At 47.6% G+C, this 13,452-nt stretch overlaps 1 protein-coding gene across 1 annotated transcript in view; it reads left to right on the forward strand.

The window, feature by feature from the left end:
- Positions 1–5,151: 5,151 nt before the first annotated feature.
- The window catches only part of FOXJ1 (forkhead box J1), a 28,740-nt gene continuing 20,439 nt past the window's right edge, over positions 5,152–13,452 (forward strand). The window contains exon 1 of the mRNA XM_086930705.1: positions 5,152–5,672. The gene's annotated coding sequence lies outside the window, so the exon portion shown is untranslated. The remainder of the gene's footprint in view (positions 5,673–13,452) is intronic.

The raw sequence follows: 13,452 nt of genomic DNA on the forward strand, positions 1-13,452 counted from the left end.
CACTCGAAATACCTTTGGTTGATTTTTTGCGCTATATTTAAAAAAGAAAAAAATACACTAAAAAGTAAACAAATAAAAAAGCATTAACATAAGTGGAGTGACAAATATATACAGGTATGTGCCTTCACGATCTGGATGCTCTTGGTAAGCCAAAGCTGCAAACCTCACATCCGGCACACATTTCGTTTATTTGATGAGAAAAACATTAAACCCAGACAGACTGCCGGAACAGCACTGCTTGAGCGAAGCAGAGAAGGCAGTGTTCACGGTTTACAGGCAGGGTACACGGCTATGCAAGTGAGCGACTTTACACCAGCATCCCCCCTTGAGCAATGGTAGCAGGCACGCCATCTATTTCAGGCAAGGAAAACGTCAAGGTAAGACGATTCAACCCGCAGATTAACTAAAAGACCTTCAAAACCACTCTATTGGATCAAAATGTCAACATTTTCTACTTTAAAAGAGACGAATCGGTCGTTCCCCCTACACGTGAATGTTCCTGTGACTAATAGCACGTTTTTGTCCAAGTTGCACAAAAGAGTTAAAACAAGCGCTAGATAAATAAAAACAAGGTTTACAATCCCGGGCGGAAGTCAGGCAGGCCGGGGGCGGGACGTCAAGACACACCGGAAGCCCGGCCGGGCTTCCGTGAGGTGAGAGCCTCGCACGCACAGAAGGATGAGACCGCCGCCGCCTGCAACGAGCCCTCGCACTGGAGAGCTGGAGACGAGTACCGGTGAGTGGGGGCCTTTGCTGAGCTGCGAGGGCGGGGCACATGTGTGTATGTGCGTGGGGCGGCGTGGGGCTCTGTATGTGTGTGAGCGTGCGTGTGTGTATGTGTCTTGGAGTCTGTGTGTATGCGTGTGTGTTTGCGTGTGTGTGTTTAAAAGAGCCCAATGACTGCGGCGGGGGGGAGTGTGTGTGTGTGTGTGTGTGAGCGAGCGAGTGTCTGTGTGTGTATGCGCATGCATGTGTGTATGTGTGGGGATGTGCACGGCGCTGGAATTGCTGCGAATGTGGACGGAGCCGACGTGCACGTGCACGCGGTCAAATCCACAGGTTAAAGCGCGTGGCACCCTCTTGTCCCTAATTTCCCTGAAGTCGATGACTATAGTTGTCGAACTTGGACAGCATCCTACGGATGCTAGTCCAGCTCGACCTAAAAAGGGGGATGGCCAGAGTCTTACAAAGAAATTTCCAACAAAAAACGGGCTAAAGCAAGGATGCGTTCTGGCGCCCTGCCTTTTTAACATCTACACTGCTGATTTAGAAAGCAACCTTAGTCTCATCCAGGGAGACCCTCCTAAATTTGGAAAGACATCAATTGCAAGTTTGCAATACGTGGATGATATTGTGCTACTCTCCCAAACTCCACTTGGTCTGCAGCACCTGATCTCACAACTAGCAGTATACATCTCGAAAGAACAACTGATAATTAATCTAAAAAAATCTAACGCCTTATGTTTTTCCAGCACTCATAAAAAGCGCCCCAAATTCATCTGGAGGATAAATTCAAGCATCTTATCGCAGGTGGAAGTATACAAATACCTGGGGGTTCTTTTAGATTGCCATTTAAGTTACAAACAACACCTAGAACACGCCGAAACAAAAATCAAACAATTATTATTTGCTTTTAAAACTCTACAGAAAAGCCTGAGTGGCAGCTCAACAAACCATCTCCTAAAGGTAGTGGCTGCAAAATTTTTGCCAGCAATAATATACAGCTCGGAAATGCTGAACACAAAGGACTCCAAAACGCTAAATCTAGCCCAGTCCAGATTATTTAAAAAACTGATTATAATCCCCCGGCATATCTCTCAGACGCAGATACGTCTGGAATACGGACTAACTAACCAGATACAGGCCAGACAAGGAGTTCTGGTCAAATATTACTGGCGATTGAGGGCAGCCGAAGAAAATACGTTAGCTCACCACTGCTGGGGTGAGGTTGAAACACAATCAAGGCATAATAACTCTATATGCCAAATTTTAAAACAAGCGCTCCTATCACTAAATCTGGAGGAAGTCTGGCAAACTCCTATGTCATACTGTATCTTCAAAAAAATCACCAATGAATCAACAAAAAAATTCTTGTTACAAATTGATAAAGCCTTACCAGCTGGTAAAAGTCATGCATGGTTGGTGACACCAACTTACAAGCAAATGAAACCACAACCCTACTTGCAAGAAGGCTTTAGAGACCACTACAAGCTGAAATTGACTTTACTGAGACTGGGTTCTTTTTCAAATAAAGATCTTACTCCAAAATGGCTACAGACTTGGACATCCTTGGACTGCCACCTCTCTGGTAACGGAGCAGAGTCACTATTACATCTATTGTGCATCTGCCCGGTATTACATAACTTAAGGACATCACTCTTAAGGCCAATCTTAAGAGAAACTCAAATCCGGACTTGCAGAGCGGCCGTCATAAAATGCCTCAGTGGTTCTTCAGTCCAACTTTCTAGTAAGACTGTCAAATTCGTATCACTAGTAGCACAAGAACTAGAAAAGAAACAGCACAAGAACTTGGAAAGAAAGAAACAGCGAAACCGGAATTTGGAAGAAGGGCACAAAGCAGCCACACTCCCTTTCTACCAAAGCTCCTTTTTATGACAAGTCTTACTCTTCAAACAGGAGGCATAGACACGCTCGTACAAGTAACTTGTTGTAAACTATGTGCTTGCTTATATTGTTTACTCTATGGTCTTCATTGTACTCTATGCCCTTTCTGCCTGGTTCTAGAATTGTTATGTTACTGTGGGCTCCAGGTTCTGCTTGGACAGTTGGTTGACTGGTCAGCAGGCGCTGGGTCCTCTACTGCTGTGCTCATGAATAAACCTTCTTATTCATTACAATTGATTGGAGGAGTTTACTTACAACATTTTGGCGACGAGGATGGGATCCAGTGTCTACCATAAGTGAGACCTCCCGCCCATCTTTTGTAAAAATAGCTTTAGGTCTATTTTGCCTTTGATCATCAACATTAGCAACATCAGAGTCACAAACCACCAACATCCTTTCGCCAACAGAGGAACTGTCACAAGAGTAATCTTCCACAACAGCAACTTTTTGCTTGTTCTTTGCTTTGCACATCTTTGAAGAATGTCCAATCCTTCCGCATTTCAAACACTCTTTGTTTGCTGCGAAACAAAACTTGGCCTCCGAGGAATGTGAATTGCTGCCACATCTATTGCAAAATTTGCTTGGAGAAGAACCTTTCTTAGGAAAAGTTTTGAACCTATTCTTGATGACAGCAACAGAATCATCTAGACCAGAATGAGAATCAGATTCTCCATCTTTATCCGAAACTACAGACACTTTCTGCTCTAATTGTTTTTTCTTGGAGTTTTCAATAATTCTGATGCATTTCTCAGACTCCTCAATGACTTGTGCAAGTTCAATAGCAACTTTAAGGTAGTAGGATTTCGAAAGGGGATTTGGTTAAAGTTAAACCTGGGAGGTGTGCTAAAGGTTTAACTAAATTTAGGGGACCTCATACTGTTAAAAAAGTTTTCCCTAATTATGTTCTTCTTGAAAATGGTGAGAAGTGGAATTTGAGGCGGGTTGCTGTTTATCAGAAAAGTGGGCAAACATCTTTTCAACCCTTATCTGATGCCCCTGTTCCTGCTTCTCACAATTCTTTTGCTATTTCTTCAAATGAAGAGGGGGGTAGTGGTTACATGTTTTTATCTCAAGAGTATGTTCCTTTTTCTTCCCCTTCTGACAGGTCTTGTTTGGGAGGTGGTGATGTATCGGATTCTGGTTCCTCTGGTTTTCGAAGCACCACCATTGATTCTTCTCCTTCTCTTCCTCCTTCTCTTTCCACTCCTAGGGTTTCAAGGTATCGTAAACCACCTTCTTATCTGAATGATTATTTTTGCAATTGATTTGTTTTCTTTTCTTTTTTTTGTTTGCAAAGATGGGAGATGTGTTGTAAACTATGTGCTTGCTTATATTGTTTACTCTATGGTCTTCATTGTACTCTATACCCTTTCTGCCTGGTTCTAGAATTGTTATGTTACTGTGGGCTCCAGGTTCTGCTTGGACAGTTGGTTGACTGGTCAGCAGGCGCTGGGTCCTCTACTGCTGTGCTCATGAATAAACCTTCTTATTCATTACAATTGATTGGAGGAGTTTACTTACAACATAACTGTTCCGGGTTAGAAAGCGACAGTGACTTAAAAAACTGGAAAGAAGGTTATTCGTAGCTGATTTGCACCTTTCTCATTCTCCATCTTCTGTTGGGATTAGCACTTTACGGACATGTTTACATTGCTCGTATAATAACCTGTTGAACCTTGGTACCATACCACGTCAGGGTCACTATTTACAAAAAAATGTTATTGTAATTTTTATTTTGTATCTGAATTATGTTGTTTACATCATGGTGGTAAGTTTCACTCTTTTTATGATTTTAACAAATCAAATAAAAGTATTATTATCAACTTTGGAGGAGCCTCACTACTTCAAACCGTGTGCCTCATCCACTCTAACATGCACCCCAAGGACACCGCTAGTTTCGGCTGCGGACTGCAGGGGTGCCACCTCCAGCTATAGCGTGAAATACCCTTCCAGGTAGCAGTATAAGAGGATTCGAGGGACATTTAGCAGGTCTGGGCAGTTCATGTGCTGAGGGAATTCTTCACTTGCTGCAGCTTGTAAACCCCCTGCCCAACCATTCCCCCACCCCCCTTCCTCCCTAAAGCTGCTGTGGATCACCCCCTCCCAGGCTTCAGTTTGACATCCCCAGCCCCGGGCTCCGGTTTGGAGAGAACCACAGTAGGCTAGAGTTCTAAGAGGCAATATATGAAGAATCTGTATCATATATTGCAGTGTGAGCAGACGCATCCCTCCCCCCCCCCCCCCCCCCCCCCAGTCCCTGAGCTAGAAGGTTCTGCCCCCGCAGCACCCCCTCTCCACCCCCCGCCTGCCCGCCAAATGAGAGCCCACTGCAGCCGCCGCTCTCCCCAGAAGCCTCTGGCGTTGTAACTGCCCTGCAGTGATTGAGGCTCTCCATGGAGACGTTGGCCCAATCGCAGCACTGGAAGCTGTTTACAGGGGCGGGGCGTTGCCTTGGCTGCCAAGGAAGCCTTCTCAGAATGTTATGTGTAGCAGTCTCTGGGATAAAAGCTGCTGCCAAATGGGACCGAGGCCATAACTCACGCAGAAAGGGGCAAAAGAAGGGGGCAGGACCCACCTTATCCAGAGACTTCTACACGAGCGCCCCCAAACTCCAGCAGGGGCAGTACCCCCAGTCCTAGCAGCAACCAAGGAAGCAACCAAGTTGAGTGCGCACCTTCCTTCCCATCACCCGGCAGGTGTATTGCCGGGAGAAGGAGCGCCCAAGGGAGCAGGACCGGTCTGTCCTTCAGCCTTCTGAAGGCGGTCACCCTCCAGCGGCACCCAGGAAAAGGAGCAAAGATACACCCCAGGAAAACGGTACCGCTGGATAAGCATCTTTCGGTCACCTCCAGCAGGAATACTGCACCCCCGGAAAAGCAGCACCGAACGAAGCCTAACATCACCCCACTGGAAAAAGTAGCACACCCAGGAAATCAGGACTCATCCAGTTCTCCCCGGTGTCCTTGCCAGCAGCATCCCAAGAGGAACGCTCCATGTGAAGCACTCCCCTGGTAGCTGCAGCCCCCCTGCGCGCAGCTCCGAAACAGGTGAGGAACGGCTCGGTGTCTTGTCGCACAGACAGCTGTGGAATGGATGTGCGGCCATATGGATCTACAATGAGCAATACTGATGCACTATCTTAAAAAGTGCCATCCGTAGCAAGTTAATGACAACTTACGTTTGCTTGCCCTAAACAGTTGCTTATTTTTATTTAAATACCTAATTCTTTCGACGACAGGTTACTTCTATCTCTTAAAACGTTATTTCGTTGTAAAGCAACCAACCAGTCGTTTCATTGAAATAGCGCAGACTGTCCTTATAACGCGTGGGCGTTGTTTCTATCTGAAATTCCGTTATTTAAAGGCATTGGTTCCTTATTCATTTCCGGGATTGTCTTTCTTGTTTTAAAAAGCGAAAGACTCGTGTCATAAGCAGATAAACGTGCCATCGGGGTCCCAGTATACATCTGTAACAGGTGTATACAGGGACCCCGGTGGCACGTTTATCCGCTTAAGACACAGGCTGTTTTGCTATTTATCAATAGATTTCCTCTGCTGTGCTAGTCTTAAGTGGTCGAGTTTGAAAAGATTTTTTAGATTTGGGGGACTTTTGGCAATATCTGCTGTGCTTCTCTTGGTATTTAAAGAGTCTGGTTATTTTGTAGCTATAACTTTTGACAAAACTCGCGAACGCTTGTTTTGACCACATTCTGTTTAGTAGCTGACCTAAATTAGAAGTTGAGCTGACTGACGTTTTTATTTTTCGGTATTGTTTGAAAAAAAATATTGCTGGAGATGCTCGGTTGACACGGGGCAAAGCTTCCACCATATTATGTCAAACAACGTTTTTTGGTATGCAGTTAATTAGTACAGAAAAGATGATGTGAGAAATATATTTGTTTTTCGTGAATCCACATTTTAAAGTGATAGTCGCGTTGACTTGAGATGAACAGGTGCACTACAGAATCTTTTCTCAGGGTAGTGAAGTATTGTTCTGATACGAAATGGAATATACAAACATAAATTAGTTGTACAAAACCAGCCCAAGAGTTCGCTCGATTGCGGCCCCTTGAAATATAAATGCATGTATTTGTCCTAAATGTGAGCACACAGCGAGGAATACAAGATGGGGTTATTGAAATCTTACTATAATTTGAAGAAGTTAACGATAAAAGTTTCTTTTTGCATGTTCCATTGTTTTCTGCAACTAGACCTTGAAGAAAGAGCCGAGTTTTATGGGCATGGTGTTTTATCACAGTCGGCGCATACCCAAGCGCCTCCTGTCTGTGTGCAGTGCTGTGGGCGGAGCCTGCCCCACGGAGGGCGATCGATGACCGCCATGTCAGCAACGTGCCTGTTTTCAGAGCGTAGAGAAAGGCTGGCAGCAGGGAGCCGCGGGGAGCTGCCAAAACAAGAGTAAACAGAGCAGTGTGAACCCGAACTTAAATACGCCCCGCGGGGACGCTGTCCTGGGAGGACGTGCCCAGGCACCAAGGGGGCTCAGCAGGCGCTGCCCGTATCCAGTTGACGCGGGATAGGCAGGCGATGGGCACCACTGGATGGCTATATCAAGACATCCCTGCCCCAAAAATGCAGGCGCTGGGGCAACGCGTGGGCCCTACAGTAGCGCCCTCAGAGCAGCAACGGGCGATACAGGCACACAGGAGGTCAGATTTACGAATCTAACTCCAGTACTAGAAGATTTGGGCAAATGCAACTTTCCCAAAAATAGTCTCTAGGGGGCATATTTTTTGTTCTATCTCCAATCCCAGAATATTTTTGGGAAAATGAAGGATTCACCACGTTCTCCAAGACAGGCTTAAAAACGTGGTAAGTTTGCATTTCTCTAACTGTTGACTTGGGACCACTGCTCAATATACACATAAATAAAAAAACAGTAACAACGTTCTACAGACAGTCAGTCTGTAGGAGGTGCACATTAAGGCTGGTGGTGGGATATTGAACTGCACAGGCGGATGTCCCTGGCCCTACACAGATAGGGCTAGATAGAGGAAATGGGCACTACTGGGACCATCTTTCTGCAGGGAGCAGTGTTGGGGTTTAAACCTATATTGCAGACTGCCCTGCTCATCAACTAATAGAGTTAGAGAAGGCTGGCTGGGACATTGATTGGGCCCTGCAGATATTACCAGTCAGAGGGACTGGTGAGGGCGGCTAGTGGGGTAACACCTATGTGCAAAGCAGCAATGTGAAGAGGTGTAGCGCCGCGGCTAGGCCGACTGACTCCAGAATCTAGGGATCATGGTTCGATCCCCGGCACCGGTGGCAGATTAGCCCAGCACCATGTGACTCTGGGCAATAGCTTGCTTAATTTTCCCGATGGCCCCCAGTGCCTAGAGACCCTTACGGGTGATTGTGCGCTTTACAAATGTGGATTATTATTATTATAATGTCAAGTCCTCGAGGGGATGGAGTCAGAAGTGGGGTTGCACTTTGCAGGGCCCTCTCATGTACAAGTGCAGGTGAAAAGTTCTGTGTGTGTGTGTATATATCCCCAGCTCTTGAGGAGAATAGGGTTAAAGAGGGTGTTGAGCAATAAATGGGCTTTGCAGGGACCACTTTTCATTCCCTAGGGGGCGGTGAACATGGGCTATTAAACCTATACAGCAGGAAGTCACTCCTGGTTAAGGGAAGTGGCTAGAGGTGTAGGCACTGCAGAGACAACAACCATCTACTGGGCAGGGCAGATAGTGGGTGGTGGATCTACAAAACCCTGGTCTCGGGTACCAACGTAAAGCTGGGGTTGTAGGTACTGAATGGCTACAAGAGGAATCACCTGCCACTGATGATTAGTTACAGGAGGTGCTGAGGTATTAGGTGGGTTCTGCAGGCCCCACTTCTCTAAGAGGCTGCTGGGTATTGAACTAGTACAGAATACCATGGCCCTGAAAGACTAGGGTTGAGGAAATTGTTGCGAACTAATGAGCACAGAAAGCAGGAAATAAAATGCAAGGGTTTGTGTAGACAAGAGGATGGAATACTTTGGGTAGGATGCTGGAGTATTAAATGAGCTTCGAGGTGGAAGTCATCCCAATAATGTGTCTGCAGTCACTGCCATGTGGGTTGTTGTATATTTGTACTTCCTTCAATATGGCTACTTGGTGTCAGTAGTCCTTTATTTGTGTTTCTACCTTCCCAACCTCCCACAGTACTTAAGAGTGTTCTATCTTGTATGTGAAGGTTCCAGCCTCGGCAGTTGATGGTCTGGTCAGCTGTGAGGTTTACTGCTCTGCTGTGTATCTTAATAAATCTATCTTAATAACCTGAAGACATGTCCTGCTACCTACCTTATATACTTACAACATGGGTCTTCGGGGTCTATTGAGGTTCTGAGATTTTAAGTGTACTCACCAGTCAGTCTGACCGACGTACGTTTGTGCAGTATGAATATATCTCACTACGACGACGTAGCCTTTTATGGGAAGGTTTTAAAACTCATCAGTAGTATGAAGCATCTACATTAAGTACATTTTTTCTTAACATAGGCCCTTCCTCTGTCCTTTTGGGGCTCTGGCTAGCTGCAATGCCGTGGCATTGCATTAACTCGTAGGAGTCCCCAATAGCTTGGCGAGGCAGGTCTGGATGCAGACCAAGACTAAATATGTTAGTATGTAGCCTCAAGGTCAAAGTAACCGACTGGGGAACCAGCTCAGAGCACTCCTGGCAAACCATTACATTTCCCTGTGTATGTGGAAACATAAATCTCGCCTTTTGTAATGTGATCTGGTTCTCGAACTACTCATGTACAGCACCTGTATCACCAATTTTGTGCTGTATAATAACTGAAAAAGTTAACAGGCTCTAAGATTTATGAATCGTGGGTCTCAGGGATGGTCTAAAAACCTCCTCTGTGTCGATTAAAATCGAACTAGCAGTTTTTAGCAAATTAGGGAAGTTTCCAGAAGGGCTTTATCTGCAGAGGCTACAGAGAGAGCTGGGTTGTACCTGTGGCCACTTGCTTCTGTAGATGTCGCCAACTAGCGGTGGATAAATGCAGGGCGCCATGAGAGGGGAGAACGTTGCTTGAGGCATAAACTGGTACTGATTAAAGACTCTAAAAGCCTTGAACGTTAACATTCACCTACGTAATAGCCATGTTTAGCGAGCTGCAAAAGATTTGCAATTATTCACCTATCTCTACCTAGACTCCTAGAGTATGTATGTGATTAAGTTTGACCATCCCTATAACAGCAGAACTCACTTAAGACCTGGTCAAAAGTTTTTCAGATCCGATTAAACTTTTTCGGTGGTTTGAAATGGGAAAACCGAAAAGGCACATATGTGTAAGGCACTGTTTCTTCATGCCCTTCTCACGAATCTTGGTAAAAAACAGAGCAAACAATGTTTTTCCCCTGAAAGTTTGCTGCATACACTCTATCTGCATCCTGACAGTATCATGGACGTCAACTGAGTCTGCGCAGTCTCACAAGGCCATCTTGTACATCAGCCAGCTCTAAGGGCAGTTACAATGCTTCTTACATGTCCCTGTGTCTGCTGGGCATAGTGCCGTTATTGGGAACCCTCCCCAAAACATGATGAGTTATTAGCATTGACTGCAAAAAAGCATGCACTACAATAAATAATCACTCCACACAAGATTTCTTGAAAAGCAGTTCGCTGCAGGTTATTTTTACTGCAGGTTTATTTCATTGCCCACAACTCAACACTGATCATGGGCCCACACCCTACGGCTGGAACGACAGCTGATGCCCCCCCGCCCTCGGAAGCCCCACGGACCATGCACGCAACCTCGGAATCATCCTGGACTCCGAACTCAAAGTGGACCGCCAGATCAACTCCGTCGCATCCTTCTGCTCCCACACTCTCCGCCTCCTACGCAAGACCTTCAAATGGATCCCCCTCGAGCACAGAAAGACCGTCACTCACACCCTTGCCACCAGCAGACTTGACTACGGCAACGCACTCTACGGCAGAATAAACAAAAACCTCACCTGCAAGCTACAAAACATCCAGAACGCCGCCGCAAGACTGGTCCTCAACCTGCCAAGACACTGCCACATCTCCCAGCACCTGCGCACACTCCTCTGGCTCCCCATCAAGGCTAGATTCACCTTCAAGATTCTCAACCATGCACAGAAAGCCCTCCACAACACCGGACCAGCATACTTTAACAGCCGACTCGAATTCCACGCACCCCAAAGGACACTACGATCAGCCCAGCTCTCCAATGCCGTCGTCCCCCGCACCAGGAAGTCCAGATCGGGAGGCCGCACCTTCCCCTTCCTCGCAGCCAGAGCCTGGAACGCCCTACTGCTCCACCTCAGCAGCACCATCACTCCCCATCTTCACGAGAAACCACAAAACATGGCTCTTCAATAGACCTCCTCCTTGATGGACTGGAACCTGCACCTCCCCTCCTCCCTAGCTCCTTGAGACCCTCACGGGTGAGTAGTCGCGCTCAACAAGCCCATGATTGATTGATTTATACAAGAAGTATGCCAACTTGGTTGGTTAACTTACGGACAATCCAAGGGCAGGCAGCAGTGAATGACCTAAGCTGCTCTGCCCACCAGGTGACACGACACACCAGACAGTGTGACCGGGAGGGACAAAGAATGGGCAGAGGCAGGTATAAGAACCTGGCCACAGCCCTATGTTCGTCTAAAGTGACGCAGCATAGGCGCCGGACTTTCGGGGACTCCCTGTGTGGGCAGGGGTCCCGTCCCCGAGACTAGTGCCCGGAGATGTGCTAGAAGGTGCCACTATGCTGGCCACCTCTTACATAAGTGCACTGCGTGGTGTGCCGCAGGTAGCCGCATTACCAGTGTCTACTCTCGACCTCTTCCATGCCTGTAACCGGACACTGAACCTCCCTGATGCCCTACCACCATGATCCATTTCGGGCTTTTTACCAATGTTTATGTCTCACTACCTTGGGTCTCACGGGTGCCTGAGCACTGACCCCATTTGACCTATAACCCAATGGCCACACACTGCCACCACAAGCCCTACACCCTGGCCTCATGGTTCTGATGAGTGCGTTTGCCCTATCACCCTGGGTCTCACCTTCGGATTTCCATCCACCCTAGTTGGGTCTCATTCATTCATTGTGGCCCTGCTCAGTTTTTTGCCTCCCCTAACTGACCTCTCATGTCTCATCCATTTCCTTGCCCGCTTTCCTCCATCTCACCCACCTTTGAGTAGGTGGCTGCTGGGAGCCGAGTTACTTCTAATTGCCTCTGTAACCCGAGGCCCAGCTTGTCCTTTCGGGTGTGCCCAGGTCCCTCATTCACATCTCCTGGAGACTCAGACATGGGTCTTCAAACAGTCAGCTGGGCTGCGGCTCACTCCGAGAAGATGACGCAAGGTGTTTCCAGAACGGTCCCCAGACGCCTGTATCCTGGCGATGGCACCATCGCGCGCCTGTGGGCATGCCACTCTCTCATCGCTGTGGGCAGACACATTCCTGCTCAGAGCAGGGCATGGCTGTGCCAGGAGCGGCTCAAGTAGCAGGGAGCCCCCACCCCATAGAAGGCAAATGTAGGATTCTATCACATCAGAGTGACACAAACAGGATGGAAAGTCCAATCCAAAGTGGCACAGCCAGCAGGGCATCACGATTCTAAACCAGCCTAACCTGGGAATGTCAGGCGGGAGCTTCGACTCAGCGGTTGGCAAAGGCGACAGGAATCTTCCACCTAAGCGGTAGCACAAGCAGCAGGGTCACACTACCCAGCGTGAAACGGACAGCAGATGACACAAGTAGCAGGGTCACACTACCCAGAGTGAAACGGACAGCAGATGACACAAGTAGCAGGGTCACACTACCCAGAGTGAAACGGACAGCAGATGACACAAGCAGCAGGGTCACACTACCCAGAGTGAAACTGACAGCAGATGACACTAGTTGCATGGCACTCCCACCCAGAGTGAAACGGACAGCAGATGACACAAGTAGCAGGGCACTCCCACCCGGAGTGAAACGGACAGCAGATGACACTAGTTGCATGGCACTACCACCCAGAGTGAAACGGACAGCAGATGACACAAGTAGCAGGGCACTCCCACCCGGAGTGAAACTGACAGCAGATGACACTAGTTGCATGGCACTCCCACCCAGAGTGAAACGGACAGCAGATGACACTAGTTGCATGGCACTACCACCCAGAGTGAAACGGACAGCAGATGACACAAGTAGCAGGGCACTACCACCCAGAGTGAAACAGACAGCAGATGACACTAGTTGCATGGCACTACCACCCAGAGTGAAACTGACAGCAGATGACACTAGTTGCATGGCATTACCACCCAGAGTGAAACGGACAGCAGATGACACAAGTAGCAGGGCACTACCACCCAGAGTGAAACAGACAGCAGATGACACGAGTTGCATGGCACTACCACCCAGAGTGAAACTGACAGCAGATGACACGAGTTGCATGGCATTACCACCCAGAGTGAAACTGACAGCAGATGACACAAGTAGCAGGGCACTACCACCCAGAGTGAAACAGACAGCAGGTGACACAAGCAGCAGGGTCACACTAATCAGAGTGAAACGGGCAGCAGATGACACAAGTAGCAGGGCATTACCACCCAGAGTGAAACGGGCAGCAGATGACACAAGTAGCAGGGTCACACTAAACAGAGTGAAACAGGCAGCAGATGACACTAGTTGCAGGGCATTACCACCCAGAGTGAAACGGACAGCAGATGACACAAGTAGCAAAGTCACACTAACCAGAGTGAAACGGGCAGCAGATGACACAAGTAGCAGGGCATTACCACCCAGAGTGAAACGGGCAGCAGATGACACAAGTAGCAGGGCATTACCACCCAGAGTGAA

Source organism: Lissotriton vulgaris, chromosome 7 (genome assembly GCF_964263255.1).
Source record: "Lissotriton vulgaris chromosome 7, aLisVul1.2, whole genome shotgun sequence".
Classification (NCBI taxonomy): domain Eukaryota; kingdom Metazoa; phylum Chordata; class Amphibia; order Caudata; family Salamandridae; genus Lissotriton; species Lissotriton vulgaris.